Below are 24,567 nucleotides of genomic sequence, written 5' to 3' on the forward strand. Positions count from 1 at the left end.
AGTGAAGTTACAGATTAAGGGGTCTTGTACAAAAATATTACTATGGTTCTTAATTTGTAGATCATTTATGCAGCATAAATATCTTGAGATGGCTTGAAATGCACTTAACTAGAAAGAATTATTTCAGAATTGATGGACTTAAAAGTAACAGCAAAATTTGCCAGTCGTACTTCAGTATTGGGTTTTGTTCCCAAATTTCATTGTGCTTCTACTACTCATCCATCATTCTTACCTGTGACATCCTAACCTCCTCCTACCTGAGGGTGCTTCCAAACTGCCATCACAGTTTCAAATATGCAACCAATCATTGAAACTATTTAATAAATAATTATTCCTAAAACTGTTCCTTCAGATACTCTAGTAATAGCCTCAGTCCAATGCATCCTTTTTTGATATTCTACACCTCCTCTTGAACTTTCCTGTTTTACAAGTCTGCAGTTAATCCCACTTTTCATTAATACTGGCACAGTGGTAATTCAACTGCAGTGCAGGTTAAATCTATCACATTTACTTTGCTTAGAAAAATTATCTTCTCAAAAGAAAACAGATTTTAGCAACTGTCCAACATAATTTACTTTTCATATGCTATATCTGACACAGACACATACAACCCTTTTTTTAAAAAAAATATCTATATCTTTGATTATAATTTTGTAGACAAACTGTTCGTTATTTCTGCATATCATTGACATTGGACTAACGAATCTACAACACAAAGAGATTTTTGAATTTAACTTATAGAAAGGCAATAAGCCTTTCTTCCCCAGCAACAATAAAAACCTCTCAGTATTCCCTTGCTATAACCACATAATGATGCATGATTCTCTTGCAATCATCACTAAAAATATGTATATACCTTTCCTAGTCAAAGCAATGAAACGGATTTGTATAATTGAATAAAGGAAAAAAAAACCCACAATAACGCTCCATAATACAAGTTAAATTCAAAGTCCTTATGTGCACAAACAACCCAAGTATTAGGCTGAAAAAATATGGCTTCACACAACATTTTTCATTTCTAAATCAAGCGCTGTCAATCAGCACATTTCTTTGTGTGGTCTCATTAGAGTACATTGCCTTAATCTCAACATTCATAGTAAAGAATGCGTAAAGCGTAACTGTATCTACTTAACCTTCATCAACTGGCATTCATGCACCCTCATTAATTTTTTTATCTCACTTGCAAGCATGACATGGCTCATACCAGAACAATAACTTGCTGATAATTGTTCAAGACAACAGCTGGACATGAACAGTGCAGAGGTGAACCTTCTTATAGATTATAGGGTGCCTCAGTGAATTACAATTAGTTTAAAAATTATCTGTCCTGTCCAGCAGCTTTGAAAAGAAGACATTTCATTAGCAACTGAAGAAATCCTAACATATTTTAGGCTTTAATGACCCAATTGCATTGCATTTTCTAAGACAGAAATTTCTCTAGATCACATGAGAAATATTGAAATATGTGAGCTCACAGCTCAGCAGAAGATATAACATTTACGAAATTGTCATGTGATACAAACTGCAGCTTAGTTTACCATTCATTATTATCCAATTTAAATGCTAATAAAAACCCAAAAATAATTTATACATTTCCCAAATTACAAACCATCTTTACAATACTGTGCCTCATACTAACTTTACTGTACTCCTTTGAAAGAAAATCAGTGTCATACTTCAGAACATAACAAAAGAATTCAGATCAAGTACACAGCGTTAAACCACAAAGGAAAGTATTGCTGTACAGTTGAATTTCATAACAAGCTAAAGGAAGATAGAGCTCTTTATTTTCTTAATATTGTTCTTTCTGTAGGGTAAGAAAAAAGTTACCTCCCGATCTTCCAGTCTCCTCCTTCAAAACTCAAAATATAATTTGCTTTAATTCAAAAAAGGAAATATCAGTGGAAAAACCAATATCTCTGCCTTTCTGTGACAAAATACTATAATCCACCTAGTCCAGATTATGGTTATTGTAACATACTGATAGTAAAAAAAAGCTAACAAGATTACCTATCTAGAAATATGTTAAAGAGCTCTCAGACATCTATCCCTGTTAACAAACTGTTTTGTGGTGATAACGTACCCCAACTCTTCAACAAGAATCAATTCAATGCTGCATTGTCTCTTGCTTTTCCTGCCCGAAAACTCAAACATTTTGAAAATCAAAAGATAACTTTCTGTACACTTATCTCCAGTTTCTGAGGAAGATGGTAAAATGGAAGTGCTCCATTTCATCAACAGAAAAATCTCCACATCTAGAGAAACAATATTTCTTAAAAATGATTCATACTTAGAAGGCTGTTTTCATGATAAAAATGTGTTTTCATTTTTATTAGTGTTTAATTACAGATATCTACAGAAATTACTAGACTTTTTTTGGTAAGATAAAAAAATAAATAAATTTAGTGATGAAAGAAAAGTTATAAAAAGGAATGCAGATTTTCAATAGCAAGTCTGGCTTCAGATGCAGAAAAAAAACCTGCAGTTGAAAGTCCATTTCATAGAAACCTATATCCTGCCCAAATTCTTCACTTCGGAACAAGCTAATACATGGGACTGCACCAACAGACAGTGATGAAAATTTATACAGAAGGTAATTATCTAAGATTTTATTTTTTTTTTTAAACCAAACACCACAACTATCACGGTTTAACCCCAAAGCAACTAAACACCACACAGACACTTCCTGCCTCCCTCCACCACCACTCCCCCTAGTGGGATGGAGAGGAGAATCGGAAAAAAAGGTAAAACACATTGACAATTTCATAACTGAAATAAAGTAACATATAATAAAAATAAAAAACAACAACAACTGCAGTGAAAAGTTGAGAAAGAGAGAGAAGAATTCAACACAAAGATTCAACACGGGGGGGGGGGGGGGGGGGGGGGGGGGGCGGGAACACAATAAAAAAACAATCAAGCAATGCAAAATGCAATTGCTCACCACCCACTCTGAACGATGCCAAACCAATTCCTGAGCAGCGATTGGAGGCTCCTGGCCAACTCCCCCCAGTTTATATACTGAGCCTGACGGTCTATGGTATGGGATATCCCTTTGGCTAGTTCAGGCCAGCTGTCCTGGCCCTGCTCCCTCCTGGCTCCTTGTGCCCCAGCTCACCGGCAGAGCAGGGGACAATGAAAAGCCCTTGCCTTAGGGTAAGCACTGCTCAGCAACAACTGAAACACCAGCGTGTTATCAACGTTATTCTCACACCAAATCAAAAACACAGCACTCCACCAGCTAACAGGAAGAAAATTAACTCTATCCCAGCCGAAACCAGGACACCAACATATTTAAAGGAAAATTTCCCACTGCCATAGGAAAGAGCATACATAAGGACAGTATGGCAGACAGAGCAAAGTGTCTATTCCAAAGAGAAAGTTGGACAAGTATCATTAAAAAGGAACAAATATAAAGAAAACACAAGACCTCGTTTTCTTTTCTGCATCAAACAAATAGTGGTAAGCATCCTTCAGGAGGCAGGAAAGTTTTCAAGTAGAGTTTAAAACAAGTTGTTTATCAATGAATTGTTTTCTGTAGCACCCACCTCCCAAAGGCAGCACCAAGTAAAAAAGCACTATGTGTGTGATACATATGTATCTGTATATGTGATACATATATCACTGTACTGTAATACACCAGTATTACTTTATGGAAAAAAAAAAAAAAAGTAATTTGCCAGTAACTGAAGTTCTTTGAGATCTGTTATCCAGACATACATGTGCAGATACAGTTTCTAGCATAAAAGCACAAGTACACTATACTATTTTTGGCCCTGCTATTTCTCAGGGTACACAGTAAGTCACCGTGCTCCTTTCCAGATGTTCTTCCCCAAAGCTGGACATGTTGCCATACAAATGTAATACATGATCTTTACTTTCATCCTTGCAAAATTGGGAATAGAAAGGTTACTTACCTACACTTATATAACATGTCTCAATGAATTTCAATTACTGACAAGTACTGTCTCTCAAACAGTTTATATAGACGTTCACACTGTGGACAATGAGATGCTCTACTCATAACACCATCATTTTCCTGGAATAGCATCCTGGAGTTTAACAGAATAAATACAGCTCTTTCAAAAAGCAATATGATGTTTTAGAGATATCAGCAACAGAGTAGCTGATAAAAGCATAAATGCACTTGGAGCAACCAACAACCCCATTATATTATAAAGATATCTCCATATGGCAATCAGTGCTTATTCACCCTGAATCCCACCCATTGCCCTCGTAACAATGCTTGAAAAGTGCAAATGAAGCTCTTGGGGCCTCTGCACCCCAGAATTTAACATGATCATGATGGCTGGGTTGCAAGTACACCATATTGTTTCTGTTTAACCTGACCAACATAAGGGCAAGAATGCAGAGGTATTTAGAAATCTCCATTTCAGTTGTTGTTTTTCTTGTGTTCTGTTCCACCCCACCCCACCCCAAATTTGCCCTTTGTAAACATTTTACTGTCCACTTATGTATTGTTTATCTACAGTTCTCACACTTCTAATGCTTACTGTGGAAAGAGTAAATTCAAAAGGTTCTTGTACTTCCCAAACCTACTCCAGAAAACGGGACCATGACCAAGTCAATGCTAACAGTGTTTTATGGAAAAGATAGATGCAAATTTTGTCTCTCCATTACAATAAACTTGTCTGTTAGGGCTCCACTGGACTTCAAGTGCATCCAAAGATGTGAACACATATACTCACCACAATTTTACCTGGCAGACTTTGGGGAGGGAATTTCAGTAAGAAAATACAACAGAAAAAAATGTTGCAAAAACCCCCACAACTGTATCTATAGTATCTGTGCATTCTGGATGGATGAACATTTCTCTACACAAGAAAGAAAAACTGCACATGTGAAAACAAAAAAGGTGTCATGGCAGCATCTACAATGGCCCAACGTTACCCAAAAATCAACTGCGAGAAGAATGGGAGAATACCATGTATTCATTTGGAGAATTTTCTGGTTTCTGTCTTCAGAAATCAAGACTTCTAAACATTATGCAATCAGCACTGAAGGTTCTTTGTCAGCTCCTCTCCCAACCTACCCTCCCTCTTCTCTGCTAGCACAGAGGTACAAAACACTGAACACCTTGAGGGAAGAAAGCAGCCTGAACTCTGCCCACAGCCAAATCCACTGGTCTGCCTCCATTACACGGGATGGAGATGCTCGTAGTTCAAACCATAAACGTCTAAAGAAAAAGTTCTCTTCTTTATTTCTAGCATGCTTTAGAAAACTTGGCTTAGTGATACTAAAATCAGGCTAAGAACAGAAGCAGTTACTGTGCCATAACAAAATATTCATCATGTCACATTTTATAATTAGGGTAGGACGCTTTAGAAGAACAGGTTTCATTGATCCAATCGAAATTCAACATCAGCACAGTAATTCCAACTTGTGATTTTTCTATCCACTTACAAAATTTAGACTTTGTTTTTCAGGAAGAAAATAGGGAGTTGCTGCTGCCTTGTCAAACTTATTCAGCAGCTGAATCCAAATGTCTTTTGCCCAGTCAACCTGAACAGAAACGCAGCTGTGTTTACACTGCTCTGTAACAGGAAGCAATGAGGCTACACAGCAGTCTTCCACTTCAAAGTAGAGCTTTCAGTTTTTTATGACTACTACAAAACAGTTCATACTAACTTCGTAGATAACCAGGACTGTACTGTATTAGACACTGAACAAATGTAAAACTCTGCTTCCGAAGATTTCCAGTCCTTCTAGCTGTATTCCTTTCCACAAAGCTTCAAGTATTTGAAACAGCCGCTAGGTTAGAAATCAAAAAGATAGCACTAATGTTTCAAAAGTTAAGTCCCCTAATATTGGAGTTTGTGACATTACAATTCCTAAAATTATCTATATGCAACAGCATCTCAAAGCCAGGACATCGAGACTACAAATCCACAAACTTATTCTAGCTCTGTAACGTTGACATTTTTGTTGTTGTTGATGATCAGTACCAACATAATTAATTCATTACTAAGTGGCTGTGACATGGACTTTACATCTACAATTTGCCTTATTATCAGTCCACTGAGACTTAACATGATAACTGTACTTACTAAAGCTATCTTACCATCAAAATGATCCACAGAGTTGCCTTCTTGCATCTACTTTCTGAAAATAGATGCAAGCACATAGTCTACAAGTAATAAATAATGAAATGGCTGTTCAATGTTTAAAATATTTTTTGTCCAGGTTTTAAATTTAAAACCAACACATAGATCTAGACTGACTATACATGGCACTTACAGACATAATTTATGCTTTTGTCAATGGAAAGCTTTTAGTGTAAATGGAAACAACAAAATATTACACTTGTATAGAAGCTTAATTATTTTTAAACAATCGCCTATATTTTATCTGAAGGCTGGTATGAAAAAATAAATAAATAATTCTTTTTCATGCGTTAAGAGAAATCTACAAAATATTACCTTATCATTTTATTCTGGAAACTACCACAATAAAAGCCTTTTCTAAGAAGAACCGATACTTGGGTTTAAGATGATATTGCTTTGTTACAAACTATAAAGGTAGTATTTCTGTACCTCTCTATGGGTGTATTTCAAACGAGTTAACTACAATAGGAAAATATGTTTTAAATACTGTTACCGTTGCAGAGTTAGGAAGAAAAACCAAATCTTTACCTAAAGCTGCGTAGCCATTCCTTTCAACACATACTAAATATTAGAATTTTTTTAACCAGATATTTGAAATAGGTCTGAACTCACAGTTCTAAATTGCAACACAAAGAGGAAGGAAAAAAAAGATTCTTCACTTCACGGTCTCTAAAAACATAGCATACATATCTGTATATCAAAAAAGCAGAGGTTACAAGGTTTACAGGGAAGCATGAATTACTAATTTATTCAATATGACATTAAGATCTGTTTCCAATAAGAATATGAGTAAAGTTTGGAATCTTTTTTAAATATACAAAGGTCAAAGAATTAGAAAACATACTACAAGCTGAAAAAAGATCCAAGAAACTGGTTGCTATGGTGAAGACAGGAAGAAGCAGAAAGTGAAAATGGCATGCATAAGTAGTTTTAAAAAAGTATTTGGATGCAGAACAAAAAGATTTGATGCAAGAATGCAATACGAGACATTAAACCAATTTCACATTAATATATGTGAAACTAAAGGATGATGTGTACAAAGACAGAAATGTACTCTGAAAACTTACTGAGAAATCTAAAGTAGTGCTGAGTCAGAGACGTTTACCTGACCATTACTATTTCTATTAGAAAATGACAGTGCAAACTATAATTCCTGAGCTTCATTGAGCTTCTGTTAGGAGAATAACCTTATTCTCTATCAAAGGACTGCTTATATAAAATTTACAGAATCGTATTGAGATGACATAATCAATAATTAGTATTTCATTTATTTTTAACCCCTTAAGATCTAAGGTGACAAAAATGTTTTACTGTTTTATTTTAGGATTTAACTTAAATGATCTCAGCCATTAAATCATCATGCAGATTTAAACAAATGCTAAACCCCAGAAAATTTACCATCTTAGACCTAAGTAACTGAACTATCACATTTACATTAGTTTTAAATCAAACAGCAAGAGTAATAGCAACAGATATAATTTTGATCTACCTATTCTTACAAGTATATATGTAGTTTCTTCATAGTAAAAGATTGAGGTTTAAAAACCAGAAATGAACAATAGAAGTTCCAATTATAATAATTAAAATTTAATAACTATCTAAGTACTGATATTTATTCTAGCACACAAAATGTGGTTTCATAAAGCATAAACTTTGCTTCAGGAAAATTCCACTCTCCCGCTCCTCACCCCCTGAAAATAGCTATTAAAGAAAAATACAAGACATGAATTAGGCAAATTTTAAAGCAAAAAAAAGTTTGGTTTGCTCTAACAAGGGAATGTTGGTATTTCACATATAAACCTCCCTAAAAGAAAGTTGTATTCCACCTAAATTAAATTACACTACTTAGCACTGTGGAAGTAGATACCGATACCATACAAACTGGAGAAAGCAGACAGTTTGCAAAGGGAACACACTAAGTGCATAGCTATCGTACCATGAGCAGCTTATAATTTAGTCCTGAATGTCCAAGACACAGGGAAGTATCTTTTCCCTCTGAAACCCAGATTATATTTGCATGCATATACAGTTTCCTGAGAAAAATCTGTGAAAGAACTTGATCTGGCATATGAAGCTTAACATGTACATAGCGATCACATTACAGGTGAGCTCCTAGTTGCACAAGGGAAAGTTACACTTGATAAAAATCTGTCAAAATAGTTTCTGAGAAAAATCTGAACCCAGAATATTTATTCACTGAAAGCAGCATCAATATATCTTTCAAAGTAGCTAGAAACTAACAAATAACAAATTAATTAATTCTTAAGTGTAATAAATAAATCTTAATGAACAACAAATCCCTAAAGCACAATGGAGTACTTGTAGGATAAACAAGTTATACAGCTCTATAACTAAAGCCAGTGTCAATCAAGGTCACACAAAATCCCCATGCAGATAGAGTTGCCATATTTAATAAATAAATCCAGCTATTAGCAACAGCATTAACTTGTTAATAGGTGAACATAAACAACATAGTCTGCATTCTGTAGAAAAAAAATTAAGAATAAAGAACTGCCTTGCACAAGTCTGTACCGTAACTCCTCAATAAGCTAGATTAATAGCTTTGCATATTTTGCAATGGGAATTTATTAACTATCACAAATACTAGGCTTTCAGTCATACACTGCATATCAAAGATAACTTTCTGACAACAGCTTGAGCACTTCAGAACAAACACTAACAATGAGTTTCTAAAATGTTCGTTAAACTGAAGAGATGATTCAGTCTATCCTTTTTTTTTTTTTTTTTTTAAGCAGGAAGGTACACTTTTCTCTCGAATTTCAGTACTCCCTTTTGAAATTACATTTTGGTGCCTGTATGGTGAACCAGAGTTTCTATTCTATTAAACAGCATAGCAACATTAGATTGACACCAAAAAACAAATCAAATGAAGAAAGAAGCAAGATGCTATCGAAAAGAAGAGGGGTCTCAAGCTGATCTCAAACCACAGTGTCTTGACATCAAAAAAAGATCCAGCAGCAAAAATTAAAACAATTCCTGTCAACAATTCATACATGAAAACAAAAGCGAAAAGGGAGCATTACAAACGAAGTAAGTGAAGAGTCTAAATTTATACTATTTAGATGTAAAGATCAGATAACAATGCACACGATTTACAGAAAAAAAAAGCAAGAATTTTTTTGGTCTTAATAGCTACCATAAAACCTTTTCCTGATGTCGCAGTTATTTGTATAGTAGCATTTGAACACACTTAATAATTATTTAGCCATTTGAAACCATTTAGTAGCTGAAAGTAATAATTACTATTTTAATAACTGTTCAGACAGTTATTGGGGGAGAGGGGCTAGGATTATTAGTTCACTTTTAATTAAAGTATATTACAGCATTTAGCAAAAGATGTTAAGACAGATTCTCACTCCAGAAGGGTCTGCACTAGAATACCAAGAACAACTCCGTGATCTAACATAGAGAATGAATTCCAGATTTCATGTTCCACAGACCAAAAACATCATACAACTTTTGGGCCCAGCATAATCACCAGTATTATACTCTTAACTCAGTTTTGTGAGTGTGTTCAGATCTAAGTCATCAGTTTTGCATGACCAAAACTGTCTCAAAGGCTTGAAAAGTATGTCATATCTCAGTAGAAATGAACAAGAAGGTAATTCAGTCACCCAAACCTGATTTCTCACCAAGCCTCCTTACTCTTCCTGATGCCTTGAGTAATATTGCCGAAAACATTTAAATAACAAAATGTTTATAAAATTAAATGCCATTTCATATAATTTAGGCTGGCTGAAGCTGGTAAATATCAGAAATTTATCTTAAGGACTTCTGTCTTAATTTTTGTAGAATATCTGATTAATAACTTCAACCTACTTCCAAAGTACATCTTAAAATAGTATTAAAAATCAAACAGTGAAAGAGATTAAATATTACAGACGGCAAGTAAAGGCAGGTGGGGTGAGTTTTTTTGGTGTTTTGTAGATTGTTTTGTTGTGTTAGGGGGTGCGTTGGTTTGGTTTGTTTTTCTTGGTGGGCTGGAGGTGTTAAACAGCTCTGAAAGGTAGCTGTTCCTATGAGCCTTCTACAGGCCTAGAGATCCAATGACCTCATACACTCAAGCTGGAAACAACTGGATTTACCAACATATTCTAGCATAAGAAATTTCTACTTAACACACTACAGTTTATATCAAAATGTGAGATCACTTTAGAAGGATTTAAAAGTAGCCTGGTTCATTAACAGTGGCTGAAATAGGACATTAGGAATACTTAATGACGTTTTAGAAATTTCAGTGCATTGTGTGTCAAGAAAAAGATGACACTAATATAGAGTATATTGTCTAAGCATGTGAGCTATACCGTTAAGAATCTGTGTGCACATCATATTAAATATTGAATTCTTTAGTCTAAAGCCATAACAAGACTGCAAGTAAAGGTAAATGGAGCATACCTTCATTTGGATTATATGCTTTAATATACCCTGTAATAAGCCAATTATTCAGGGCTGTTCAGAAGAGCGCCCATTTTAACTATTGATATTGGACAGGTCTAATACAGAAGAAAAACTAATAAAAAGTACTGAGAAAAACATACAAAATGAGTCAATGATCATTTATTTAATTTTATGACCTTACAGATTGTCTATTAAAGTTCTGCTTTTCTTGAAAAAAGCCTTGAAAGCTGAAAACTATCAAAAGAAAAAAAAGAAAAAACCTAACAAAAGCAAAAAAGAAAGCAAATACCATCTAGTATCTGTAGTCACAAGTTCATTTACCAGAAATTTTTTAAAGGTAAAATTTCTGTATTCATAATATACTCAAAAAGGCGTCTACAGTATGAGGAAATGGTATCACCTCTAGACACCAGATTATTCAGGTATCAAATAGTTTTTTTCTTTGAGATACAGGGACTCTCACGTACAATGCTCAGTAAACAGAAGTTATAGCTTCTTTTTGTTATACTCTTCCTAATACCAGAAAACTATATTTTTCAATAGCAATCTATAAGGGAGACAAGCCATTAGAACTTCTCTGATTGACTGATATATTTATCAATGTATATCTGAACATAACACAGAGAGAAGGGTTTAGGTTGATATGGTTAATTACAGAAAATGCCAACATATCTTCTTTCCGGACTTAAAAGAGAGAGAGAAAAGTAACATATGGTGTTCTTAGTGCCGCTTCCGATAGTAGTGCACCTTTCAAATTTTTTGAAAGCTGCAAGCAGCTTAGATCTTTTCTCTCCAACGAAATCCATGTGAAAAATCAGTTATATATTAAAAGCAGTAAAACTCGCTTGATTACTGCAAGTCTGATATACTGTAGTACCAGAACTAAGATATTGAAACAAAAAGCATCTACTTCATTCTCAAAGCAAGCTTAGACTAGCATTGCTGTCATACATCTCCAGGCTGATTTTGTGCAAATAGTGCTTGCTTCCTCCTATCTCTTTCCAGGAATCTACATTAAAATACTTCACAATTTAAAATAAATACTATTTTCATGTGATTTTCCTAAAATTATATTCACATGTTGTAGTCAGAAATGCAAAACTACCTGATAAAAATATTTCCAAGAAACTTCATTGTTTCTCATGTTTGCATTTGTACTGCACATTGCCTTTGCATCAGTTTCCCCATACTTTACAGTATATTTTTCATGATTGCTCATAACATCACAGGTACAAGCAACAGCTGGAGTCAAGAGCAAGTTTTCCAGGAAAACTGAAACTAAATTAAATAACTAAGAACACTAAAATGCCACAGATACCTTAACAAAACACTAACTACAGCCTTTCAAAATAACAAATGAATTTACTTACCTTATTCAAAAAAGACAGAGCACCATAAAACCCCCCAAAAAGGTGCATGCTGTGTACTTGTACTTAGTGGCATGAGATATGCAGTAAAATAAAATGTAATGAGGGTTGCAGTTACCGACTCTGAAATTTTAAATAAATCCTGAAATCATAATCTGAAATAAAACCCATTTGTTTAGTTAATACACAAATACAATTATTTTTAAGACAAAAAAGTTCCAACTTCTGTAAGTCAACAAACAGGATGCCCACTAAATGTGTACAAATCACTTTACATTTTTCCTCAGAAGTGGAGAGTGTAACTGAAGACTATATCAGAATCCACAGCACAATTTTCGAAGAACACATCAGTGTTCTGATCTTAGAACAGCAGTTCACAACTTGCACATTAAATGCTTTTAATTGCTACCAAAAACTAAAAAGAAAAAAAACTTAAAAAAAAGAGTGAAGTAAATGTATTAATTTAGGTATATGATTTCTAACCCACAAAAGAACCTTTTCCATTACTTCACAGCTCAAGTACTTAGAAATATTTAAATATACTAAAAGATTTATTATTCAGCTTACTATTCTACATAAACAGCTAAGAAAACACTACGATTTTCTTAAAATAAAAACATTCTTTAAAATATTTTCCTAATATGAGAGACAAATACCAAAAACTGACATGAACAGGAATCAACAAGGAAACTAGGTTCTGGGTTACAAGATGCCACTTGCTTATTACACAGAAAATACAAACTTGCAAGAAATAACATTGACCTTGCTTTTCCAAAAAAGTGCAAAAAGTCTTCTAGTTGAAAGTACGCCTATGTATCTTTCAATTACACAATAGTGTTTCTTCAGCATTATTACAAAAGTATAACAGATGTTACTTCCAAAGTTTGCATTTCTTAAGTTTTCTCTCATCTTTCACCAAATCTGTAATAGATACTTAGTAATACAGATCATTTACTGTACTATGAGACACTCTTGTGGTACATTAAGGAATGAAGTGATCAGCCAATCGTAAACAGAGAAAGATTCAAACTGAGAAAGCATCCATTGTAAGCAAGCTTTAAGATACAGCATTTCAGAACATTATATTAAAAAGCAAGTGGGAGATAACTGCACCATTCATTCTCACTAAAACACTGTGTTGCATCTCGCATACTATTCAACATAGACTAAACAGTGGTGATGATGGAATTGCAACTGAATTCTCATCTTTATTGGCTAGAGCACACATAAATACCACACCATACTACAAAACTGAGTGTAACTTCACTGCAAATTATCTCCTCTCACACTACAAAAGGATACATATTTCTGTATTAAAAATAGATAATAGAAAATCTAGCATACCTACTGAAACTGGCACATCAAACAAATACCATGAATGTAGTATTTTTAAAGAAGTTACGCATAAAATAATTTCTTTTTCACCCTAAAGGTAGGCACAAGTTCTAACAAAATTAAACACAGTATTTTCCTGACAAATGAGCAGCACAACTTCCCCTTGACACAAGAAACCCTTTGTCCTTAATTTCTCTTGCTCTTTTCATACTGACTTATTTTTGCCACTGTTGTTTCAGAAAGGCTTTTATTTAGTCCCAAATATGCTTCATACTTGGACTGCAGTTTTGGTCCATACTCCCTGGTTCTCTCAACAACAGTAATCTGAAGATCAGAACTGTCTGCTTCCAGTGTATATGGGTATTCAGTCCTCAAAAAAACCCTATTTTTGTTCAAGTTATTCAGGTTCTTTCTGTTTATTATAAAGCATGCATTTGCACACCACAGTTTAACTCACCATTTGTCCCCACTTGCTCACTACCTCTTCCACTGTTTTGCTGAATAAGACTGACAGGTGCCTTCTGAGAGTCCACAGGCAGCAGCAAATGGATTCTATCTACCCCTTTTTCAAGTCTGACTGAGTCCAATCCTATATTTATCACTACTGTTTCTCTTCTATAGAGCATTAGAAGAGCAATTTAGTTCATACAACTAGACTACTACTAACAATAAACTTTCTCTCATGGCTTTTTGCAGTTAGGATGATCCAGTTTGGTTTTAGCTACACCTATCCAGGTTTGTTTCTTTTCACAGCAGTGTTATAGATCTGTTGAACTCCACATGCCAAGATTTCTCCTCCAATGTGCAGCTGAGCATTCAATCCCAATTTCTCTTCACCCATTCCAGTTATAGCTACCCTCCATTTTGTCAGCTTTGATTGCAGCTTTCATTCAAACAACTTGCCGAACATTTAGTTGCTTTTTTCAATCTTCCCACTGTTTCAAATAGATGACCCAATATAAGATCTTACACTGAAATGCCAGCAACAAAAACCAACATTCTGCTGCACTTTATGAAGTACATCACAGCCAAATTTTAAGTGCCACAAGGCATTACACCACATAACCAAGGAACTGCAAAGATAAGCAGTCACCCTAAGTAGGCTCTTTCTACCTTGTTACGCTTGCCAGCTATACATACGCATTTATCATTTTAAGAGGCACTTCAGTACCAAAGGACAAGTCAGATTGCACAGCAGGAACAACTGTTAAGCTGAGTAATACAGCAGATAAGGTTTCTAAGTTTCAGTACTCAGGTGCTGTTAGAGGTGAGTAACCTTGTAGAACTATCTTGTGAGTTAAAAAGAATAGCCCCACTAACTTGCAAAAGTAGAAAGAGTGGGGTAGCAAAGCCATAAAACAGAAATAGGAGGTGTTAAAAGCTACAGAATATATTGTCCAGTGTCTTCACTCTCTTAATTTAAACAAAACTGGAAGTAACAAACTGATCCAGAAGAATGTATCTGAAAACACAACTATTGTTTCACTGTAAATACTAACTATTGTGTCAGACAATAATCATAATACATCATGCAAACACGTCCTGTCCTATTAGAAAAATTTTCAGAATGCTGAACTAGATCATATCCTATTTAAAAGAATATTTTGTTAAAAATCTAATTTAACCCCCCCAAAATCCTACCAATTAAGATCAATTAAGTTCTCTCCATTCCTACATAACCTTCAAAATCTGACTGCTATTAATGGGCAGGGGATATTTACAAAATATGCATCCTTTATGTCGAAGCCTGTTGCATAAAAGGTTTTGAAAAAGCCCCCTTAAAAGGTCTGTTAGGAAACTAACATGGCAAAATATTTACAGACTAGAGGAATCTAGAATGAAGAAAATGTATGAAAAATTTATCATGTAGAGATCACAGAGGAGAACAGCAGCCTACAGTAGAAGTCTGTTTCTCAAATGTCCACATGAAGTAAGCAACTTACAGTTTTTTATGTAAGACCCTGCTTTAATTAAGAAAAGTTATGTAGGTAAAGTGGAATATGTAATCTTAGTAAGGAAAAAAGATGTCTATAACCATATTTCACATATGAATAAATTAAAATACTGTTCCAGCAGAACCAGATCAAATGCAAACAGAACCAAAGGCTCTGCCAAATATACTGATATATTCTACATGGCATACCACTGTCTACCCAAATACTGTCTAACAGCTGCCTAACTGGAAGTCACTGTCCCACTAAATACATAATCTCATTTGATTTTTTGGGGGTTTGTTTTTTAAAAATGAAATGTCCTTGAAATGAATTTTCTCTGAATCAAGCCATTCATTGAGGAACTAAATGGTAGATTTTCTAAAGGAAAAAAAAGTAGTGCTTATGGAAATTTAAATGCTAATAATTTTCATCAACAGTGACTTTGAAGGTTTGCCAAATAAGGTTTGTTAATCATTTCTCTTCTTGCATTTAAATTACTTCTCAGCTCAAAATGAAAAAAGGCTACAATAAAAGCACTGCTGTAATGAAGATTTTATTACACTCAAATATAGTGTTACCTTTAGTCAGATATAAAAGCTTGTAACATTAGACTAGAAATTCATCAAAAGCATTTAGTGCATAAACATGTAAGAAAACTAAAAAGGAGGTAAAATCCATGCAAATAGGCTCATAGCAGTTATATAGAGTTTTATGTCACATGTGATACAAATGCTAGTAAATTAATTCTTGCAAGATCCTTGCTGGTATACAGACAAACATATAAATTGTTGAAATGAGTTTTTTCCACTAAATAAACAAAGTTATTAGACTGAGCAGGGGCACTGTGATGATCTCCTTTAACTTGCATTTTAAGTTCCAAACCTGTTTTTCTATTCCACTGGTATTTATGGTTAAGGACTTACAAAAGAGCAGACATTTTTCCTTCTCTGGACACATGAAAGCAGTATGTATGTCCTCTAAGATTTTACTTATTCACATTGTTAAAATATTCTCTACCAGAAATCAATAAAGGAACACTTGTTGCTTCTAAAACATAAACCCCTCAAATGCTTTTCCTACCACAGTGTTGTAAAACAGGAGTGGAGGGAGAGCTTCTGTTAGCCTGAATATACTGTCATATTTTCATCAAATGTGAGTTGACTGCAGACTAATACTGCATTTTAGGTAGAAATCAACTATGAGGGGGGAAAAAAAAAAAAGAATCACTTGTTTGAAAGAGAAAGGTAAATGTGAACTACAGGAGCTACTCCTTCAAGGCACTTCACTGAGGAGAAAGGAAAGCACTCAATCTGTTTTGAAGCTGATAGGAAATAATAAATAGTCTGTGTGTAGAAGGTAAGAACCTATCACCTAGTAATAACACATACTACAACTCTGCCGTAAAGCAAAAAAATAAAGTTAATATAAGTTAAAATAAATTAAAATTAAGGTAAAAATAATATGTGCTTAAGTAGTTAGTTACAAGTGCTATAACAAACTCTTCAACAAGACCACTGTCTGACAAAAATTTCCTAACTGTAAATACAAGTCAAACCCTTTCTAGCAACAAGTTTTTCTAAAACTATAACACTTCCTGACAGACTGCCTCTTTTCTACAGTCCTACCAGAATAATGATCTGATGTTACTGATATTTTTGACGTACTCAGATTAAGGTACTGATGACACAGTCATTTAATAATTAATTCAAGGGAGAATTCATCCTAAGAAAATGCCAAAGAAAGAGAGTAAAGGGAAAAAGATGCCACAAATTATAGCTTCAAAAAGAATCAAACTACAAAACAAATGCTATTGTCAGACTATTCCAGCCATTTATATGTTCATGTCCTCTTTGGGTTTTCCAATTTTTGTTTGCTACATATTCATGGAGTTATCTGGATATAAAAGTCAGGTTTTAGGAGTTATTCACATTCCACTTTTTGAAATACATCTAGCAATGTGAAGCTTTCTCCCATCCATGATAGGACATTAGAAAAAAATAAATTAAATAAATTAATTTTCCCCAAATCATGTCTATTTTGCTTGTGACAGTAGTCGGTATGTGATCTCTCCATCTTTAACTCTATGTTCGACCTTTTCCATTTTATTAGAGAGAAGCTGGGTGGGCATCTGGCAGCCAGCTAGGGTCAACACACCACAGAAGCATATTCATTTATCAATCTGTACAGAACAAATATATTTGATACAAATATGTAAATAAGATAAAACCAGAGATCTTTATATCTGCAAAGAATAGACACAACTAACATATTTACTACAGATGCAACAGTAAATATAGCATCCTTTCCCTCCATGGAAAAATGATATACTGAAATCGCAAAATACCATTGACATTTCAGTGCTTTAGAAAAGTGATTGGTTGCTGTCCCTCAGAAATGCCTATAATTTACTGCTGCATTCTTCAAGAAGAAACTTTTCTTCCTTTTTCATCCTATGTGCAAAAATCTTTTAAAATAATTTTGGTTTAAAGGGTAGTTAGGGTGATACTGCAAAGCAGCCAAACCTAAACACATTGCAAGTTTTACTTCTACTTGTACACAGTTACATTAAAAGGTTAACTTGAGTTACTCAATGCTATATTATTAGCAGAAGTTACTAGAATGTATTTTTGACAGTCTTACAGGTTTGTAATACTAAGTTTCTATAATGAGCACAGTTTGCAACAACTTCTGTGTAAATCTTCCTCCAGAGGAGGGAAGTTTGAGGACACTGGTCTCCACTTAAACATACAGGTGGCTGACCACGAGTTCTATTCCATATGCTGGGTCGGCTGAGGCACGACAAATACAGCACTAAACTAAGTTATATATATGCTGATTTGACCTTCTTGCTAGCATTTGCTGTCTTTCCTGGTTTAAAATGTTTGAGGCTTGGTTGGCACCATAGCAGTTTAGGCCTTCACAGCTTTTCTTACAGAGTATACAGGGGAGCGGGGAGACGGGGATCGAAAGAGAAAAAGAAAAAAGTTAAAGAGCTATATTGACTTTTCAAGACAAGTGCCAACAGAGATAGCACTCCCACAGAAGTGCTTTATTTCTGAATAATCAAGCCTGACAGGAGCTCTGGTGTTATGGGATCAGACACTGCCATCTCCAATAAGATTAGAATGAAAATCTGTCCTAGTTGATGGGGAGAAGGGGGGTGGAGCACGCACAAGAGCGTGCACATGCAGTCTTTCTCTGGAGTGTACTAAATCAGTTCCCTTTGATATCTAGAAAAGAAAGAAGAGTAAATTTCTAATTTTCCATGCCATCTTCCATTAATTGCAGATATCTCCATATTGCAAAAAACAATGAAGAATTTAGGAGTGGTTTCTTGTATGTCTAATCTGCAGTTTCTAATCCTCATTCGGACTTTAAACGTAAGTAAAAAAAGTTTGTTCAATCAAGTCAAACTTATCAATAAGGTATTTATAAACACAGCACACTAATTATAAAGCATGTATTTCAGAAAATTACTACCTTTCTTATATCTTGCATACATGAACCAAATTGTAACTTTGTATTTAAGTACTTTCAAAGATTTATTCTTGGTTAGAGCTTGTTTACTTGTATACTCCATACAACCTCTTAAGTCTTTGAATCACCTTTGGCAAATCACTTCAAGCACCTGAAGGACGACTTTAAGCAACATATAGCTTATTCTCTTGAGCTACCCTGACCACATATCCCACGTTGAACATAACTACTACAGTCTCACTACGTTAATTACACTTATTCACAAACTTCCACCAACTTCTTGCTGTATCTTCTCCACATCAGTGCTCTTCAAAGTATCTCCACAAACTACGTACATTTATTATAGATGCTTCATTACTTTTCTCCCTTCTGTAGGTGACAGGACCAAGCATTTGCATTTAAAAATTTACCTTATTTCAGCATCGCAAGTCTTAAACATAGTAGCTTGAAGCTACTCCAAGCAAACAAGCCTCTTATATCCATGATTGAGAACCTAATAAATGCCCTGCTGGGTCTGACCAGTGATTATTCAAGCCTGGCACACTCTCTCCAAGAGCTGCAGTAAGAGATGTTACTTAAAAAGATGCTATCTCAGCCTTATCACTACTTACAATCCATTCTCCTCATTTCCCAAAAGAGGAAGCTTGTCTTCCTACCAATACATCCTTTCCTATTTCTTTTGGACCTACTACCCCTGAATTTATCTGAAGTTTTGAAGTTGTCACCAAATGGTGCCACCAATTCCCTAGCTAACTTCGTTTCCAAAATATTAAATGCATTTTTCAACATCAGCTGATGAATCCTTTGCAAGAAATTCAGAATTCCAAAAGAATATATGAAGAATAGACTGTTTACATTTATCTAGCTATATATAATGAGTTTTCCTGTTATCTTCATTTGGGCAGTCCTTTCACATTTTTCATGCTATCGTTTTCCTTGTGATACTGTCTTTAACTTTCCTACTGAGCCACATGCAATTTTTATCCCACAGCTTCAGCTGAGTTTTTTTCCTGAACTACAACACAAAGTTTACTCAAGTATTTAAGATGGCATTTTCAGAATAGCCTCTGGGCTGCTAACAGGCATGGGTAAGTTACTTGCTTGACCATCTGCACCTTTCATTCAGTTCCCTGTCCTGAAGTTGAATACTTGTGTAATAGATTTACTTGGATTATTCTCTCCTGGTACAATATTAAGAGTGATCATTCTCACCTCCTCCTCCTCCTCCCCTACTCTGACCTCCTAGGTCGTGTGTGTGACTCAAGCCCATTTCCACAACAGTTCCTTTTCACACTGATTACAGGAATATTGGAAACAGTCATTAGTTGCATCCAAAGCTTTACCTTCTCATAACATCCTGATGAGGAATTGATTCAACCCCTACGCAGGTAGTTAAATCTCCCAGTTTATTGCTGGGATCACACAGCAATATCATCACACAGCAAAATCATCACAAACATCATCTGATCCGAGAGCTATTAATACAGTGTAACACTATGTTATTAGAAGGATTTTCCATTCACAAGGTTTTGTATGGTAGGCTTCCTCCCCCCGCCATGAGTGTGAAGTGTACTAGCATGAAAATCTATCTATTATGCGAAGTGCCACTCCCCTGTCTGTATGCTTAATCATTCTGGCAAAGTTGGCAGCATATTAACATCATACACCAGTGATTATTGTCTTTCCATCAGGCTTCCAGAACATCTCTTATAAAGTGGCTGTCATTCAATAATGAGCATTTTTGTTTATTCATCTTACCTCTTAGGCTTAAGATAATATAAAAGCACACATAAGGTTTGGTCTAGCTCTGCTACTCAGTATTTCACATACTAGTTAAGTCATATATTCAGCTTAATATTTTCAAAGAATTATAGTAAGAGATTCCTTTGATACCATTGTTGCCAAAATGGCTTTTCACAGATTTTCTTCAGTGATCTGCATCCATGACTATAATCCTGATAAATCTAAAACACTTGATATTTCTTATTATTTATTTCTCTTTCAGGTCTCTAACTACCCTTCACACCAATCCTTCTTTTTGCCTTTAAAATGAAAAATTATCAGAAAACCAAAGATCATTCATGCAAACTATTCACATTCATCACCTTCTTTTCAGAACTTCTCAATTACTTTTTTTTATTCTTCCCCTCTCAGTCAGGGAGAGCACTGTGGAGCATACCTTACTTTCACACTGATGTCCTTAAGGCAGTGATTTCACTTCTTATTTTTATTCTTTTAGCTGCTGACACAAAGCTAATGATTTGAGGGTTTCAGAATCTTTTGTTTGTTTGTTTCTTGGGGCATCTCACAAGAAAGTCTCATGTTTTCTTGCAAATATTTTAAATGTATGTACATTTTTCAGTCACAATCAGGTTTTTTTTTCCTCAAGTGTTCACATTGAAAATATTCCATCCACACACTGACCTGTCTTTCCAGATTCCAAACTAATATTCTTCTTCCATGTTTCCTGTGTAGCAGTAAACCTATACAGTTTTATGACAAAGGAGTTGGTTTTCAAATATGCCCTTGCCCACTTCTTTCATATGTATAAGCTTAGATTTCTTTAAGATTACAAATTTATTCTGGACTAGAATAAATTCTGAGTTAATAAAAAAGTTAGATTTTGTCTTCAGTAAGCTGCTAAAAGAATATCATCAGCAATTGATGCTTTGATACTTCTCATTGTTCCAGCTCAACTCAAAGTTTTAATATTTATAAAACATGTTGCTGCCACAAAATGGTTCAGTTTCTCTAAAGTGACAAAATCAGCTTTCTAACAAGTAAAAGAACGAAGAGAAAATACCCCACACCACCCATAACCCTTAAACAGACTCATTATTATCACCATCACTATTATTATTAAACAAGCAGCACAGTGAAAACATTTCCTCCAGTAAGTTACCAAGACTGCTGCCAGCACATCGGTGAAGTGATTATTTCCCTCTAGTCCCGTTCTCTCCCAGGGAGAGCTATCTGGAGTACTTTTTCAGTTTGGGGTTCCCCACTTCACATAAAATACAGTTATATGGGAAGGAGTACAACAGAAATCAACATGATTAGAGTGCTGAAACATAAGATGCAGACAGAAAGGCTGAGAGAGCTGTCAGTCTTAAGAAGTATGAAGGACAAGGGAATTCTCACTGCTGTCTCAAACTACCTAACAGGAGACTACAAATAAGAGGCAACCAGATTCTTCTTGGAGGTGCACAATGAGCAAAAGGCAACAGACACAAGTTGCAACAAGAGATATTCCAAGAAGCTGTTATGGAAAAAAAACCAAAAAACACCACAATGGTGACAAAAAGGAACAGATTGTCCATCCATGTATCTCCATCTTTAGGGATATCTGAAACTTATATGGACAAAGCCCCAAGCAACTTGATGAACTAGATTGGTCCTTTTACAAAGGTGATTGGACTAGTTGACCTTCAAAGGTCCCTTCCAATGTAAATAATTCCATGATTCAAGGACATGTCTCTGATGTGTCCCCAGACATCCTTGAGAGTGATTTTTTTTCATCCAAGTAGTCTTTGCTCCATGTTACTACTCACTACTTTTTCTACACTCTGAAGCTAGACCCTCTTTTACTTTTTTATTCTTGCAGTAATGTTTCTTTCATACCTCCATAATATCTTCAGTTTTTTCAATTGCTTCAAATACCCATTCAGAATCAACATCGTTTATAACTTCTATACAAACATCTGCTAAAGCTTCAAATCTATTCTATAGTGTTATGTATTCCTTTTTGTAGCAGAAATTCCTCAATGGATTATTTACATAGACATAAGACTTCCTCTTCTGGATCAACACTGAAATACTTCTGGCACATCAGCTGGCAAAATGCTCCAACTGCATATTTGAGTACTTCAATCTGATTTTACTTAATCAGAATAAAATTCACTTAAAGTATCATTGAACATTCTGGTCCCTGCTTCCACAATCAAACACCTCTTTTTACACAACTTCAATTCATAAGCAGACCCTTCAAGAGAGTGGAAACCAGCTCATTCTTTGCATGCCATCATTTGGGTACAGAATCATTTTCAACTTCTCATCTTTCTGGTTTTAGAGACAAAGCTTTAGAACTAGTAAAAGACTGCTTCCTTGAGACAATTGAGTCTAGTGAATAGCTTGTTGATTCTACTTTAGAAAGCATGGTGTTAAATCCCTTCAAAACTGGGAAGTGAAGAAAACTGGATATCTCCAACTTCTTTGGCAAGTTTTGTTATAATCAGTAAGCTATGCATAAGCTACGAAGAAGCAACCCCTCTCTCTGTGGTCACAAGAACAAAACCAGTCACTTGCTGTCCTTTTTGTACTAGAGTTCATGCTGTTGATAAGAGACACTGAGATGCCTGGTGCTGTCTGTTTATGTATTTAGGCATTCATGAAAAATTCTGTAAACCACTCACTTGAAGAAAGATGAAATTTAGTTCCGTGTTGCCCTTTAGACACCTACTTGATGTTCTAATACATATTTAGTGTCTACACTTCCTTCAAAAAATTAAGAAGAGAGCAGAGTTGTATCATGCACATCAGATGAGATTAGAAAAACTTAAAATAAAAAAGATAAAGCAGTAAGCTCCACCTGTAAAAAAAAATTTAATTTGTCTCTGCCAGCTACATCCTTTCAATAACCTTTCCCCCCATTTTGTATAAAAGTATACTTCACTGATTTTTCAACTGTAGATCCAATAACTACCTTCTATTAGATTTTATCAAAACAATGTATTCAGTCCATTCAGTTAAACTTTGAAGGGATGTTAATCTTGTTAGCTCTAATGTTCTCGCTGTCTGCAGAGATTCATAATCCTCTTATGAGCCATCAGCATGTTTAGCCTGAACACCCTCTTGTTTCCCAAATTTTACTGTTTAATTACACACAGGAAACAGTATTTCCTCCTGTGGCTTTTAAACTTCCAACCTATGAATTCAGCAAACATTCTTGGGAATTCTCCTAACATTATAAAGGCATCATAATTATCTTTTAGACTTATTCTAATAGATTCAAGCAAAAATGTCTATGGTCTATGAGGTTTTCTTATTATGTTTGTACAACATTCTTAATATTATTAAGTATCAATATTCATCTTAGTAGAAATACCAATCTTACTTCGACAAAAGCAGAATAAAGTTCTTGGTTATTGTTAAAAGAAGTCCAAAACAAAACAAGAAGACAAAAAAAAACCACCCCACCTTGAAGAAGAAACTAGAGAATCCACGCACTATATTAAATAAAAATATCAAAGCAAAATTTGTAAAACAAACTACAAAAAATAATAATGCCTTTTCAGTTTGAAAAGGAATTAATCATTACATCCCTTAGGCTGCCCCCAAGTATTAAGTCTCTGATACAAATCAAGGTGGGGAAGGAAATGTGTCAAGAAATAATAGTGGAAATATATTTTATCTATGAAGCAGAATAATCTAACCTACTAGTGAGACAACTTACTTCCAGAAAGGGAGAAAACATTTAAAGCCAGGAATATTTTCAAATATTTTGCTCTTCCAAAAGGTTTTAAAAGCTGAAGAAGCTAAGCAAAACAGCAAAGGAGGTCTATGTTGCTACAGATTTATCAGAAAGTAAAAAAAAATCATTAAAAAGTCTCCTCCTTCATGTAACCAAAACATATGGATTACCATATGCATTCTGAGGGTAAACACACCATCTTCTGGACTCTAGATCAGGTCACACTATTTTATTAAGGTCTACTGACAACATCTTATAAACACTTTTTCAAGTGTGACTAAATAAAAGTATGTATTATGCAGAAGTATTTCTGGGAGTGTTTTGGTACGGTTTTCTTTACCAATGCAAGGCAAGACAATTTTCATGAAGCAGTCCAGGTTTTTCAAACTTTTTTCTTTAAACATTCCACTTAAATACCAGAACTTTACTGTTATATTCTG

General features: G+C 34.7%; 1 protein-coding gene across 4 annotated transcripts in view; it reads right to left on the reverse strand.

The window, feature by feature from the left end:
* The window catches only part of DIAPH3 (diaphanous related formin 3), a 247,385-nt gene that overhangs the window by 155,856 nt on the left and 66,962 nt on the right, over nucleotides 1-24,567 (reverse strand). The window lies entirely within an intron of this gene.

Source organism: Falco naumanni, chromosome 2 (assembly GCF_017639655.2).
Source record: "Falco naumanni isolate bFalNau1 chromosome 2, bFalNau1.pat, whole genome shotgun sequence".
Taxonomy (NCBI): Eukaryota; Metazoa; Chordata; class Aves; order Falconiformes; family Falconidae; genus Falco; species Falco naumanni.